This window comes from Scyliorhinus torazame, chromosome 20 (genome assembly GCF_047496885.1).
Source record: "Scyliorhinus torazame isolate Kashiwa2021f chromosome 20, sScyTor2.1, whole genome shotgun sequence".
Classification (NCBI taxonomy): domain Eukaryota; kingdom Metazoa; phylum Chordata; class Chondrichthyes; order Carcharhiniformes; family Scyliorhinidae; genus Scyliorhinus; species Scyliorhinus torazame.
Genome location: NC_092726.1, coordinates 131787358 through 131802446, shown reverse-complemented (window position 1 = coordinate 131802446; position 15089 = coordinate 131787358).

Sequence of the window (15089 nt, the reverse complement as noted above, 5' to 3'; positions counted from 1 at the left end):
TTGACGCAGGGATATGGGGAGATGGGATTAGTTTTGGAATTGACACAGCTATGGGGATATGGATTTCGTTTGGGATTTGACACAGGCCTCTGGAGAGAGTGGGACAGTCACATAAAGTTGGGATTTATAAGGGCGGCACGTGGCACAGTGGTTAGCACTGCAGCCTGCGGCGCTGAGCACCTGGGTTCGAATCCCGGGCCTGGGTCACTGTCCGTGTCGAGTTTGCACATTCCCCCGGAGTCTGCCTGGGTTTCACCCTCGCAACCCAGAGATATGCAGGGCAGGTGGATTGGCCGCGCTAAATTGCCCCTTAAATGGAAAAATAATGATAATTGCGCACTCTAAATTTAAACAACAAAATTGGGGAATTGATAGAGGGACGTGGGGAGAGAACGGACAGTGGGATTAGATACGGGTTCGATCGACGGCTATGGAGAGATTAGTTTGGGGATTAATACAGGGCTATGGGGATAGCGAGGCAGTGGGATTAGTTTGGGGATTGATACAGGGCTGTGGGGAGAGTGGGATTAGATTGGGGATTGACACAGGGCTGTGGGGAGAGTGGGATTAGATTGGGGATTGACAGAGGGCTATGGGGAGAATGGGATCAGTTTTGGATTGACTCAGGGCTGTGGGGAGAGTGGTATTAGTTTGGGGATTGATGCAAGGCTATGGGGAGAGCGGGAAAGTGGGATTAGTTTGGGAATTAATAGAGGCCACTGCGGAGACAGCGGACAGTGTGATTACTTTGGGGCAATGGAGAGAGTGGGGTAGTGAGATTAGTGCGGTGAGTGATACAGGGCTATGGGGAGAGAGCGGGACAGTGGGATTAGTTTGTGATTGATACAGGGCAATGGGGAGGGAGCGGGGTAATGGGATTAGTTGGGGGATTGATACAGGGCTATGGGGAGAGAGCGCGGCAGTGGGATCATTTTGGGATTGATTCAGGGCTATGGGAAAGAGCGTGGAGGTGAGATTAGTTTGGGGATTAATACAGGGCTATGGGGATAGCGAGGCAGTGAGATTAGTTTGGGGATTGACACAGGGCTCTGGGGAGACAACGGGGCAGTGGGATTAGTTTGGGGATTGATACAGGGCTATAGGGAGAGCAGGGCAGTGAGATTAGTTTGGGATTGATACAGGGCTGTGGGGAGAGAGGGGGCAGTGGCATTAGTTTGGGGATTGATACAGGGCTATGGGGAGAGATCGGGGCAGTGACATTAGTTTGGGGATTGATAAAGGGCTGTGGGGAGGGAGTGGGGCAGTGGGATTAGTTTGGGGATTGATACAGGGCTATGGGGAGAGAGTGAGGCAATGAGATTAATTTGGGGATTGACACAGGGCTATGGGGAGAGAGCGGGGCAGTGGGATAATTTTGAGGATTGATACAGGGCTATGGGGAGAGAGCGGGGCAGTGAGATTAGTTTGGGACTGACACAGGGCTATACGGAGAGAGTGAGGCAGTGATATTAAGTTGGGGATTGGTACAGGGCTATGGTGGGTGAGTAGGCAGTGATATTAGTTTGGGGATTGACTCTGGTCTCCGGGAAAGGTGGGGTAGTGGATTCGTTTCGGGATTGATACAGGGCTATGGGGAGAGTGACAGTGGCATTAGTTTGAGGATTCGTGCAAGCCTATGGGGAGAGAGCGGGACAATGGAATTAGTTTGGGGATTGAAACGGGGCTATGGGGAGAGGGCGGGGCAATGAAATTAGTTTAGGGTTGATACAGGGCTATGGGGAGAGAGCGGGGCAGTGGGATTAATTTGGGGATTGAAACGGGGCTATGGGGAGAGGTCGGGGCAATGGAACTAGTTTGGGGATTGATACAGGGCTATGGGGAGAGAGCGGGGCAGTGAGATTAGTTTGGAGATATATACAGGGCTATGGGGAGAGAGTGGGGCGGTGGGATTAGTTTCGGAATTGATACAGGGCTATGGGGAGTGAGCGGGGCAGTGGGATTAGTTTGGGGATTGATACAGGGATACGGGGAGAGAGCGGGGAAGTGGGAATAGTTTGGGGATTGTTACAGGATTATGGAGAGAGAGTCGGGCAGTGGGATTAATTTGCGAATTGATACAGGGCTATGGGGAGAGAGCGGGACAGTGCGATTAGTTTGAGGATTGATACAGGTATATGGGGAGAGCGCGGGGCAGTGGGATTAGTTTGGGGATTGATGCAGGGCAATGGGACAAGAGCCGGGCAATGGGATTAGTTTGCGGATTGAAAAGGGGCTATGGGGAGAGAGTGGACAGTGAGATGAGTTTGGGATTGATACAGGGCTATGGGAGAGTGTGGGGCAGTGGAAATAGTTCAGTGATTGATACATGGCTAAAGGGGGAACTGAAATGAAAATCGCTTATTTTCACAAGTAGGCTTCAATGAAGTTACTGTGAAAAGCCCCTAGTCGCCACATTCCGACGACTGTTCAGGGAGGCTGTTACGGGAATTGAACCGTGCTGCTGGCCTGCCTTGGTCTGCTTTCAAACGCAGCGATTTAGCCCTGTGCTAAACAGCCTCTTCGAGAGTGGGGCAATGGGATTAGTTTGGGACTGATACATGGCTATGGGGAGAGAGTGGGACAGTGGGATTAGTTCAGTGATTCATACATGGCTATGGGAGAGAGAGAGGCAGTGCGATTAGTTTGGGACTGATACATGGCTATGGGGAGAGAGTGGCGCAGTGGGATTAGTTCAGTGATTGATACAGGGCTATGGGGAGAGAGAGGGGCAATGGGATTAGTTTGGGGATTGATACATGACTATGGGGAGAGAGAGAGGGGGGCAATGGGATTAGTTTGGGGATTGATACATGGCTATGGGGAGAGAGTGGCGCAGTGGGATTAGTTCAGTGATTGATCCAGCGCTGTGGGGAGAGAGAGGGGCAATGGGATTATTTTGGGGATTGATACATGGCAATTGGGAGAGAGTGGGGCAGTGGGATTAGTTTGGAGATTGATACATGGCAATTGGGAGAGAGTGGCTCAGTGGGATTAGTTCAGTGATTGATCCAGGGATGTGGGGAGAGAGAGGGGCAATGGGATTAGTTTGGGGATTGATACATGGCAATTGGGAGAGAGTGGGGCAGTGGGATTAGTTTGGAGATTGATACATGGCAATTGGGAGAGAGTGGCGCAGTGTGATTAGTTCAGTGTTTGATCCAGGGCTGTGGGGAGAGAGAGGGGCAATGGGATTAGTTTGCGGATTGATAGATGACTCTGGGGAGCGGGAGGGGCACTGGGTTTAGTCTGGGGATTGATACGGGGCTATGGAGAGAGAGAGGGGCAATGGGTTTAGTTTGGGAATTAATACAGGGCTATGGAGAGAGAGAGGGGCAATAGGTTTAGTTTCGGGATTAATACAGGGCGAAGGAGAGAGAGAGGGGCAATAGGTTTAGTTTGGGGATTGATACAGGGCTACGGGGAGAGAGCAGGGCTGTTAGATTAGTTTTGGCATTGACGCAGGGATATGGGGAGATGGGATTAGTTTTGGAATTGACACAGCTATGGGGATATGGATTTCGTTTGGGATTTGACACAGGCCTGCGGAGAGAGTGGAACAGTCACTTAAAGTTGTGATTGATAAGGGCGGCACGTGGCACAGTGGTTAGCACTGCAGTCTGCGGCGCTGAGCACCCGGGTTCGAATCCCGGCCCTGGGTCACTGTCCGTGTCGAGTTTGCACATTCCCCGGCAGTCTGCCTGGGTTTCACCCCCACAACCAAAAGATATGCAGGGCAGGTGGATTGGCCGCGCTAAATTGCCCCTTAAATGGAAAAATAATGATAATTGCGCACTCTAAATTTAAACAACAAAATTGGGGGAATTGATAGAGGGACTTGGGGAGAGAACGGACTGTGGGATTAGATTCGGGTTCGATCGACGGCTAAGGAGAGAGTGGGCAGTGGGATTAGTTTGGTGATTGACACAGGGCTGTGGGGAGAGTGGGATTAGATTGGGGATTGACACAGAGCTGTAGGGAGAGTGGGATCAGTTTAGGATTGACACAGGGCTGTGGGGAGAGTGGGATTAGCTTGGGGATTGATACAGGGCTATGGGGAGAGCGGGACAGTGGGATTAGTTTGAGATTGATACAGGGCAATGGGGAGGGAGCTGGGTAATGGGATTAGTTGGGGAATTGATACAGGGCTATGGGGAGAGAGCGGGGCAATGGGATCATTTTGGGATTGATACAGGGCTATGGGGAGAGAGCGGGGCAGTGGGATCATTTTGGGATTGATACAGGGCTATGGGAAAGAGCGCGGAGGTGAGATTATTTTGGGGATTAATACAGGGCTATGGGGATAGTGAGGTAGTGAGATTAGTTTGGGGATTGACACAGGGCTATGTGGAGACAACGGGGCAGTAGGATTAGTTTGGGTATTGATACAGGGCTATGGGGAGAGCATGGCAGTGAGATTAGTTTGGGATTGATACAGGGCTATGGGGAGAGAGCGGGGCAGTGGGATTAGTTTGGGGATTGATACAGGGCTATGGGGAGAGATCGGGGCAGTGACATTAGTTTGGGGATTGATACAGGGCTGTGGGGAGGGAGTTGGGCAGTGGGATTAGTTTGGCGATTGATTCAGGGCTATGGGGAGAGAGTGAGGCAATGAGATTAGTTTGGGGATTTACACAGGGCTATGGGGAGAGAGCGGGTCAGTGGGATAAGTTTGAGGATTGATACAGGGCTATGGGGAGAGAGCGGATCAGTGAGATTAGTTTGGTACTGACACAGGGCTATGTGGAGAGAGTGAGGCAGTTATATTAAGTTGGGGATTGATATAGGGCTATGGTGGGTGAGTAGGCAGTGATATTAGTTTGGGAATTGACTCTTGTCAACGGGAAATGTGGGGTAGTTGATTAGTTTCGGGATTGATACAGGGCTATGGGGAGAGTGACAGTGGCATTATTTTGAGGTTTCGTGCAGGGATATGGGGAGAGAGCGGGGCAATGGAATTAGTTTGGGGATTGAAACGGGGCTATGGGGAGAGGGCGGGGCAATGGAATTAGTTTGGGGTTGATACAGGGCTATGGGGAGAGAGCGGGGCAATGGGATTAGTTTGGTCATTGAAACGGGGCTATGGGGTGAGGGCGGGCCAATGGAATTAGTTTGGGGATTGATACAGGGCTATGGGGAGAGAGCTGAAAAGTGAGATTAGTTTGGAGATATATACAGGGCTATGGGGAGAGAGTGGAGCGGTGGGATTAGTTTGGGAATTGATACAGGGCTATGGGGAGAGCGCGGGGCAATGGAATTAGTTTGGGGATTGAAACGGTTCTATGGGGAGTGAGTGGGCAGTGAGATTAGTTTGGGATGGATAGAGGTCTACGGGAGAGAGTGGGGCAGTGGGGTTAGTTCAGTGATTGTTAGAGGGCTATGGGGAGAGAGCGGGGCAGTGGGGTTAGGTTGGGGATTGATACCGGGCTCTGGGGAGAGAGCGGGGCAGTGGGATTTGTTTGGGATTGATACAGGGCTATGGGGAGTGAGCGGGGCAGTGAGATTAGTTTGGGGATTGATACAGGACAATGGGGAGTGAGCGGGGCAGTGAGATTAGTTTGGGGATTGATACAGGGCTATGGGGAGAGAGCGGGGCAGTGAGATATCTTTGGGGATTGACACTTGGCTACGGGGAGGGTGGGATTAGATTGCGGATTGATACAGGACTACGGGGAGGGTAGAATTATTTTGGGGATTGGCACCGGGCTACGGGGAGGGTGGGGCAGTGGGATTAGTTTGGGGATTGATACAGGGCAATGAGGAGAGCGTCGCAGTGGGATTAGTTAGTGGATTGATATATCGCTATGCGGAGAGAGTGGGGCAGTGGGATTAGTTTGGGGATTGATACAGGGCTATGGGGAGAGACTTAGGCAGTAGGATTAGTTTGGGGATTGATACAGGGGTATGCGGAGCATGGGGCAGTGGGATTAGTTTCAGGATTGATACATGGCCATGGGGAGAGAATGGGGCAGTGGGATTAGTTTGGATATTGATACAGGGCTATGGGCAGGGAACAGGGCAGTGATATTAGTTTTGGGATTGATACAGGGCTATGGGGATAGAGCCGGGCAGTGGGATTTGTTTGGGATTGATACAGGGCTATGGAGAGTGAGTGGTCAGTGGGATTAGTTTGGGGATTAATCCAGGGCTATGGGAAGAGAATGGGGCAGTGGGAATAGTTTGGATATTGATACAGGGCTATGGGCAGAGAACGGGGCAGTGATATTAGTTTCCGGATTGATACAGGGCTATGGGGATAGAGCCGGGCAGAGGGATTTGTTTGGGATTGATACAGGGCTATGGGGAGTGAGCGGGGCTGTGGGATTAGTTTGGGGATTGATACAGGGCTATGGGGATAGAGCGGGGCAATGGGATAATTTTGGGGATTGACACTGGGATACGGGGAGGGTCGGATTAATTTGGGGACTGATATAGGGCGATGGGGAGAGAGCGGGTCAGTGGGATTAGTTTGCGATCGATACATGGCTATGTGGAGGGTGTGGCAGTGGGATTAGTTTAGGGATTGATACAGGGCTGTGGGGAGTGAGCGGGGCAGTGGGATTAGTTTAGAGATTGATACAGGGCTATGGGGAGAGAGTGGGGCAGTGGGATTAGTTTGGGGATTGATACAGGGCAGTGGGGAGAGAGTGCCGCAGTGGGATTAGTTTGGGGATTGATACGGGGCATTAGGGAGAGGGCGGGGCAGTGGGATTAGTTTGGGGATTGATACAGGGCGATGGGGAGAGAGTTGGTCAGTGGGATTAGTTTAGGGATTGATACAGTGCTATGGGGAGAGAGTTGGTCAGTGGGATTCGTTTGGGGATTGACCGCGGTCTATGGGGAGGGTGGGATTAGTTTTGGGATTGATACAGGGCGATGGGGAGAGAGCGGGGCAGTGGGATTACTTGGGATTGATACAGGGCTATGGGGAGAGAGTTGGTCAGTGGGATTAGTTTCGGGATTGATACAGGGCAATGGGGAGAGAGTTTGTCAGTGGGATTAGTTTGGGGATTGATACAGGTCTATGGAGAGAGAGTGGGGCAGTGGGATTAGTTTGGGGAATGACACTGGGCTACGGGGAGTGTGGGATTAGTTTGGGGATTGACACAGGGCAGTGGAGAGTGTGGGGCAGTGAGATTAGTTTGGGGATTGATTCAGGGCTATGGGGAGACAGTGGTGCAGTGGGATTAGTTTGGAGATTGATACAGGGCTATGGGGAGGGAGCGGGGCAGTGGGATTAGTTTGGGGATTTACACAGGGCTATGGGGAGGGAGCGGGGCAGTGAGATTAGTTTGGGGATTTACACAGGGCTATGGGGAGGGAGCGGGGCAGTGGGATTAGTTTGGGGATTGATACAGGGCTATGGGGAGAGAGCGGGGCAGTGGGATTAGTTTGGGGATTGACACAGGGCTACGGGGAGGGTGGGATTAGATTGCGGATTGATACAGGGCTATGGGTAGGATTTAATTAGTTTGTGGATTGATACAGGACTATGCGGAGGGTGGGGCAGTGGGATTATTTTGAGGTTTGATACAGGGCTATGGGGAGAGTGAGGCAGTGGGATTAGTTTGGGATTGATATAGGGCTATGGGGAGAGTGAGGCAGTGGGATTAGTTTGGGGATTGACACAGGACTATGGGAAGAGTGGCCAGTGGGATTAGTTTGAGGATTGATGCAGGGCTATGGGTAGACAGTGGGGCAATGCAAATAATTTTTGATATTGATACAGGGCTATGGGGAGAGAATGGGGCAGTGGGATTAGTTTGGGATTGGTCCAGGGCTACGGGGAAAGAGTGGGGCAGTGAGATTAGTTTGGGATTGGTTCAGGTCTATGAGGAGAGAGTGGGGCAGTGGGATTAGTTTGGGATTGATACAGGGCTACGGGGAAAGAGTGGGGCAGTGAGATTAGTTTGGGATTGGAACAGGGCTATGGGAAGATAGTGGGATTCGTTTGGGATTGATACAGGGCTGTGAGGGTAGAGTGGAGCATTGGGATTTGTTTGGGATTGATACAGGGCTCTGGGGAGATAGTAGGGCAGTGTGATTAGTTTGGGGATTGCTACAGGGCTATGGGGAGATAGTAGTGCAGTGTGATTAGTGTGGGGATTGATACAGGGCTATTTGGAGAAAACTGCGCATTGGGATTAATTTGTCAAACACAACCACATGCGCGTGCACACACTGACAGATACATACACGTGTACATATACACGTGTACACACACATACACTCCTACATAGACACATGTGTGCGTGCGCACACACGCACACACACAGTTTCGTTATTTAAATTAGCCCTTTAATGAATCCTATTTTGCCAATGACACCAAGCAGTAGACAGCATTGTGAGCAACATTGCTGAACCAAATTGCAGAGATATTCATATTTTGTCTGCAGACTGAACTGGTGGACGCATTTCAGTGTAGGGAAATGTAAGATGATGTACTTTAGACTTACAAAGATTAACTCTATGATCTTTATCAATGATGAGAAGGCAGAAACAGTGGAAGTTTAAACTGTGCAGATATTTCACAGCTGGATTCACACAATACCGACAGCAATGTATCGTAGATTTGGGAAGTGCCACAGATGTTGTCAAATGTAGTACGTGGGGTCCCTCAATGTTTCAATCTTGCTGAGAAACTGCCATCCCACAGGGACAACATTTCAGTTTAATAGGACTGATGGACAAGTTAAAATAATTCCGTTTCAAAGTTTAAAATAACCAGTCATTTTTCTGTGCAGCTTTCGGAATCTGTCAATAGAATTTACTTCATACAGGCAAGTGTTAACAAGTGTATTGTGAACTGATTCGAAGTTTTGATGGAGATATTCCTGCATTATGGAAATGTGTGAGATCTATTTAGTGTTGGGAAATGGATTGCTGATCAAAGGATGCAGTTGTTTGTTAACTACATTAGACTGAGTGCCTTGACGATTCACAACTTCCATGTGCTGTGAGAAAGGATTGATTAACCAATGCCTATTATTCAAATACTTCAGACAAGTGAAAAAGCTCCAGGAACATTGAATTTCCAGACAAGCAGACACCTGTAATCGGAGCTTAAACTTCATGTTTAAATGTGAAGTGCTGAACTCATGATTGCAATAAACAAGAGTCCACCCTGGGATTCTGTGCGATTTAAGTTCTGCTTTTCCAAAAAATAAAAATAACTATCTGCAATGAAAAATTCCTTGGACAGGCCAGAGGGATTTTTACTCTGTATTTAACCCCAGACAGTTGTGAGTGTTTGATGGACAGTGTAGATGAAGCTTTACTCTGAAACACTGGAATTTAGTCTCGGGGTGATTTAATCAAATGCTTCAGAATAATAATTGATATTGTACATCTCATGTGTGTCTCAGTGACAGCTCTGAAACATGTACAGCACAATCTCATCCTGTTTCTGTGTCTCTCTCTCTCTCTGAAATTAGCTGGTCCATTTCCTAAATTACCACTTTTCAAAAGGGCTCCGTTGCCTGTGAAGCAGTTTGTGATACCCAAAGGTTATGAAAAGTGCTTTAGAAATGCCTGTCCCCAAGCTGTTGTGAGGATGTTCAGAGTCAGTGTGTGACTTGGGTCACACACAGGCCAGATACACCTCTCCAAGTTAAAGGTGGAGATGTGATCTCTCTCCATTTGAAAGATGTATTGACCCAACCTGTCTGAGTTTGAGTATGTGTTTTTCTGTACGCGTGTGTGTGTGTCTGGGGGGGGGGGGGGGGTGTATGTGTGTCATTCTTTACACGGCACTGTAAGTTACACGGTAGCAGAGTGGGTAGCACTGCAGCTTCACAGCTCCAGGTCCCAGGATCGATTCCCGGCTTGGGTTACAGTCTGTGCGGAGTCGGCACGTTCTGCCCTTGTCTGCGTGGGTTTCCTCCGGGTGCTCCGGTTTCCTCCCTGACGTCCCGAAGGTTTGGTGAATTGGACATTATGAATTCTCCCTCAGTGTTACCGAACAGGCGCCAGAGTTTGGCGACTAGGGGATTTTGTCAGTAACTTCATTGCAGTGTGTGTGCCTGTGTGTGTGTGTGCCTGTGTGTGCGTGTGCCTGTGCGTGTGTGTGTGTGTGCCTGTGTGTGTGTGCCTGTGTGTGTGTGCCTGTGTGTGTGTGCCTGTGTGCGTGTGCCTGTGCGTGTGTCCGTGTGTGTGCCTGTGCCTGTGTGTGTGTGTGTGTGCCTGTGTGTGTGTGAGCTCCCCACACACGGCCATCACTGCCAGTGCCTCCTCACAACAGCCAGCACTGCCAGTGTTCCCTCGTCCAACACTGCCAGCGCTCCCACAGGCAACCCTGCCAGTGCTCCCCACAGCCAGCATTGCCAGTGCTTCCCCACAGCCAGCACTGCCAGTGCTCCCACAGTCAGCACTGCCAGTTCTCCCCCGCAAAGCCAGCAATGTCAGTGCTCCCTTCCACACAGTCAGCACTGCCAGTGCTCCCACCACACAGCCAGCACTGTCAGTGCTCCCCAACAAAGCCAGCACTGTCAGTGCTCCCCACACACAGCCAGCACTGTCAGTGCTCCCCACACACAGCAAGCACTGTCATTGCTCCCAACACACAGCCAGCACTGTCAGTGCTCCCCCACACAGCCAGTACTGTCAGTGCTCCCACCACACAGCCAGCACTGTCAGTGCTCCCCACACACAGCCAGCACTGTCAGTGCTCCCCCCACACAGCAAGCACTGTCACTGCTCCCACCACACAGCCAGCACTGTCAGTGCTCCCCCACACAGCCAGCACTGTCAGTGCTCCCACCACACAGCCAGCACTGTCAGTGCTCCCCCACACAGCCAGCACTGTCAATGCTCCCACCACACAGCCAGCTCTGTCAGTGCTCTCCCACACAGCCAGCACTGTCAGTGTTCCCCCACACAGCCAGCACTGTCAGTGCTCCCACCACACAGCCAGCACTGTTAGTGCACCCCTCACACAGCCAGCACTGTCGGTGCTCAAATCACACAGCCAGCAGTGTCAGTGCTCCCCCCACACAGCCAGCACTGTCAGTGCTCCCACCACACAGCCAGCACTGTCAGTGCTCCCAACAACACAGCCAGCACTGTCTGTGCTCCCACCACACAGCCAGCACTGTCAGAGCTCCCCCCACACAGCCAGCACCGTCAGTGCTCCCAACCACACAGCCAGCACTGTCAGTGCTCCCACCACACAGCCAGCACTGTCAGTGACTCACCCCCCACACAGCCAGCACTGTCAGTGCTCCCCACACACAGCCAGCACTGTCAGTGCTCCCCCACATAGCCAGCAATGTCAGTGCTCCCCACACACAGCCAGCACTGCCAGTGCTCCCCACACAGCCAGCACTGTCAGTGCTCCACCCACACAGTCAGCACTGTCAGTGCTCCCCACACACAGCCAGCACTGTAAGTGCTCACCAACACAGCCAGCACTGTCAGTGCTCCCCCCACACAGCCAGCACGGTGAGTGATATCCCCACACAGCCAGCACTGCCAGTCCTCCCCACACAGCCAGCACTGTTAGTGATCCCACCACACTGCCAGCACTGTCAGTGCTCCCACACACAGCCATCACTGTCAGTGCTCCCCGAAAAAGCCAGCACTGTCAGTGCTCCCCCACACAGCCAGCACTGTCAGTGCTCCCCACAGCCAGCACTGTCAGTGCTCCCACCACCCAGCCAGCACTGCCAGTGCTCCACCCCGACAGCCAGCACTTCCAGTGCTCCCGCTTGCAGCCAGGACTGCCATTGCTCCCCATAGCCAGCAGTGCCACTGCTCCCCACAGCCAGCACTGCAAGTGGGTCCCCCACAAGCAGCACTGCCAGTGCTCCCCACAGCCAATACTGCCAGTGCTCCTCCCATTGCGAGCACTGCCAGTGTTCCCCTCCACAGGGAGCACTGCCAGTGCTCCCTTCCACGCAGCCAGCACTGTCAGTGCTCCCCCCACACTGCCAGCACTGTCAGTGCTCCCACCACACAGCCAGCACTGTCAGTGATCCCCCCACACAGCCAGCACTGTCAGTGCTCCCCACACAGACCGCACTAGCAGTGCTCCCCCACACAGCCCGCACTGTCAGTGCTCCCACCACACTGCCAGCACTGTCAGTGCTCCCACCACACAGCCAGCACTGTCAGTGATCCCTCTACACAGCTGGCACTGTCAGTGCTCCCCACACAGCCAGCACTGTCAGTGCTCCCACCACACAGCCAGCACTGTCAGTGATCCCCCTACACAGCTGGAACTGTCAGGGCTCCCACACACAGCCAGCACTGTTGTGATCCCCCCACACAGCCAGCACTGTCAGTGCTCCCCACACAGCCAGCATTGTCAGTGCTCCCCCACACAGCCAGCACTGTCAGTGCTCCCACCACACAGTCAGCACTGCCAGTGCTCCCACACAGCCAGCACTGTCAGTGCTCCCACCACACCGCCCGCACTGTCAGTGCTCCCCACACACAGACAGCATTGTCAGTGCTCCCTCACACAACCATCACTGTCAGTGCTCCCACCGCACAGCCAGCACTGTCAGTGCTCCCACCACACAGCCAGCACTGCCAGTGCTCCCACCACACAGCCAGCACTGTCAGTGCTCCCACCACACAGCCAGCAGTGTCAGTGCTCCCACCACACAGCCAGCACTGCCAGTGCACCCCCACAGCCAGGACTGCCAGTGCTCCCCACAGCCAGCACTGCCACTGCTCCCCACAGCCAGCATAGCCAGTGCTCCCCCCCTTGCCAGCACTGCCAGTGTTCCACACAAGTGAAGTAGTGGCAGTGTTCCCCTCCACAGGCAGCACTGTGAGTGCTCCCTTTCACACAGCCAGCACTGCCAGTGCACCCACCACACAGCCAGCACTGTCCGTGCTCCCTCACACAGCCAGACCTGTCAGTGCTCCCACCACACAGCCAGCATTGGCAGTGCACCCCCACACAGCCAGCACTGCCAGTGCTCCCCACACAGCACGCACTGTCAGTGCTCACCCACACAGCCAGCACTGTCAGTGCTCCCCCCACACTTGCAGCACTGCCAGTGCTCCCTCCACACAGCCAGCACGGGCAGTGATCCCCCACACAGCCAGCACTGTCAGTGCTCCCCCACACGGCCAGCACTGTCAGTGCTCCCACTAAACAGCCAGCACTGTCAGTGCTCCCCACACACAGCCAGCATTGTCAGTGCTCCCCAACACAGCCAGCACTGTCAGTGCTCCCCCCACACAGCCAGCACTGTCAGTGCTCCCACCACACAGCCAGCACTGTCAGTGCTCCCACCACACAGCCAGCAGTGTCAGTGCTCCCACCACACAGCCAGCACTGCCAGTGGGTCCCCCACAAGCAGCACTGCCAGTGCTCCCCACAGCCAGGACTGCCAGTGCTCCCTTCTCAGACAGCACTGCCAGTGCTCCCCCATCAGCACTCCTAGTGCTCCCCCCCCACAGCCAGCTCTTCCATTGCTCCCCCATTGCCAGCACTGCCAGTGTTCCACCAAAGTGCAGCAGTGGCAGTGTTCCCCTCCACATGCAGCACTGCCAGTGCTCCCTTCCACACAGCCAACACTGCCAGTGCTCCCCTACAGCCAGCACTGCCAGTGCGCACCCAATAACCAGCACTGCTAGTTCTCACACACACAGCCAGCAATGCCAGTGCTCCTCACATCCAGCACTGCCACTGCTCCCCCACAAAGCCAGCATTGTCAGTGCTCCCCCACAGCCAGCATTGCCACTGCTCCCCCCACACAGCCAGCACTGTCAGTGCTCTCCCCACACAGCCAGCACTGTCAGTGATCCCACCACACAGACAGCACTGCCAGTGCTCCCCCACAGCCAGCACTGTCAGTGCTCCCACCACACAGCCAGCACTGTCAGTGATCCCACCACACAGACAGCACTGCCAGTGCTCCCCCACAGCCAGCACTGTCAGTGCTCCCACCGCACAGAGCCAGCACAGTCAGTTCTCACCCACACAGCCAGCACTGTCAGGGCTCCCCCCATACAGCCAGCACTGCCAGTGCTCCACCCCAACAGCCAGCACTTCCAGTGCTCCCGCTTTCAGCCAGGGCTGCCAGTGCTCCACCATAGCCAGCACTGCCACTGCTCCCTTCCACACAGCCAGCACTGTCAGTGCTCCCGCCACACTGCCAGCACTGTCAGTGCTCCCACCACACAGCCAGCACTGTCAGTGATCCCCCCACACAGCTGGCACTGTCAGTGCTCCCCCACACAGCCAGCACTGTCAGTGCTCCCCACACAGCCCGCACTATCAGTGCTCCCCCACACAGCCCGCACTGTCAGTGCTCCCACCACACTGCCAGAACTGTCAGTGCTCCCTCACACAGCCAGCACTGTCAGTGCTCCCACCACACAGCCAGCTCTGTCAGTGCTCTCCCACACAGCCAGCACTGTCAGTGTTCCCCCACACAGCCAGCACTGTCAGTGCTCCCACCACACAGCCAGCACTGTTAGTGCACCCCTCACACAGCCAGCACTGTCGGTGCTCAAATCACACAGCCAGCAGTGTCAGTGCTCCCCCACACAGACAGCACTGTCAGTGCTCCCCCACACAGCCAGCACTGTCAGTGCTCCCACCACACAGCCAGCACTGTCAGTGCTCCCAACAACGCAGCCAGCACTGTCTGTGCTCCCACCACACAGCCAGCACTGTCAGAGCTCACCCCACACAGCCAGCACCGTCAGTGCTCCCAACCACACAGCCAGCACTGTCAGTGCTCCCACCACACAGCCAGCACTGTCAGTGACTCACCCCCCACACAGCCAGCACTGTCAGTGCTCCCCACACACAGCCAGCACTGTCAGTGCTCCCCCACATAGCCAGCAATGTCAGTGCTCCCCACACACAGCCAGCACTGCCAGTGCTCCCCACACAGCCAGCACTGTCAGTGCTCCACCCACACAGTCAGCACTGTCAGTGCTCCCCACACAGCCAGCACTGTCAGTGCTCCACCCACACAGTCAGCACTGTCAGTGCTCCCCACACACAGCCAGCACTGTTAGTGCTCCCCCCACACAGCCAGCACTGTCAGTGCTCACCAACACAGTCAGCACTGCCAGTGCTCCCCACACAGCCAGCACTGTCAGTGCTCCCACCACACAGCCAGCAC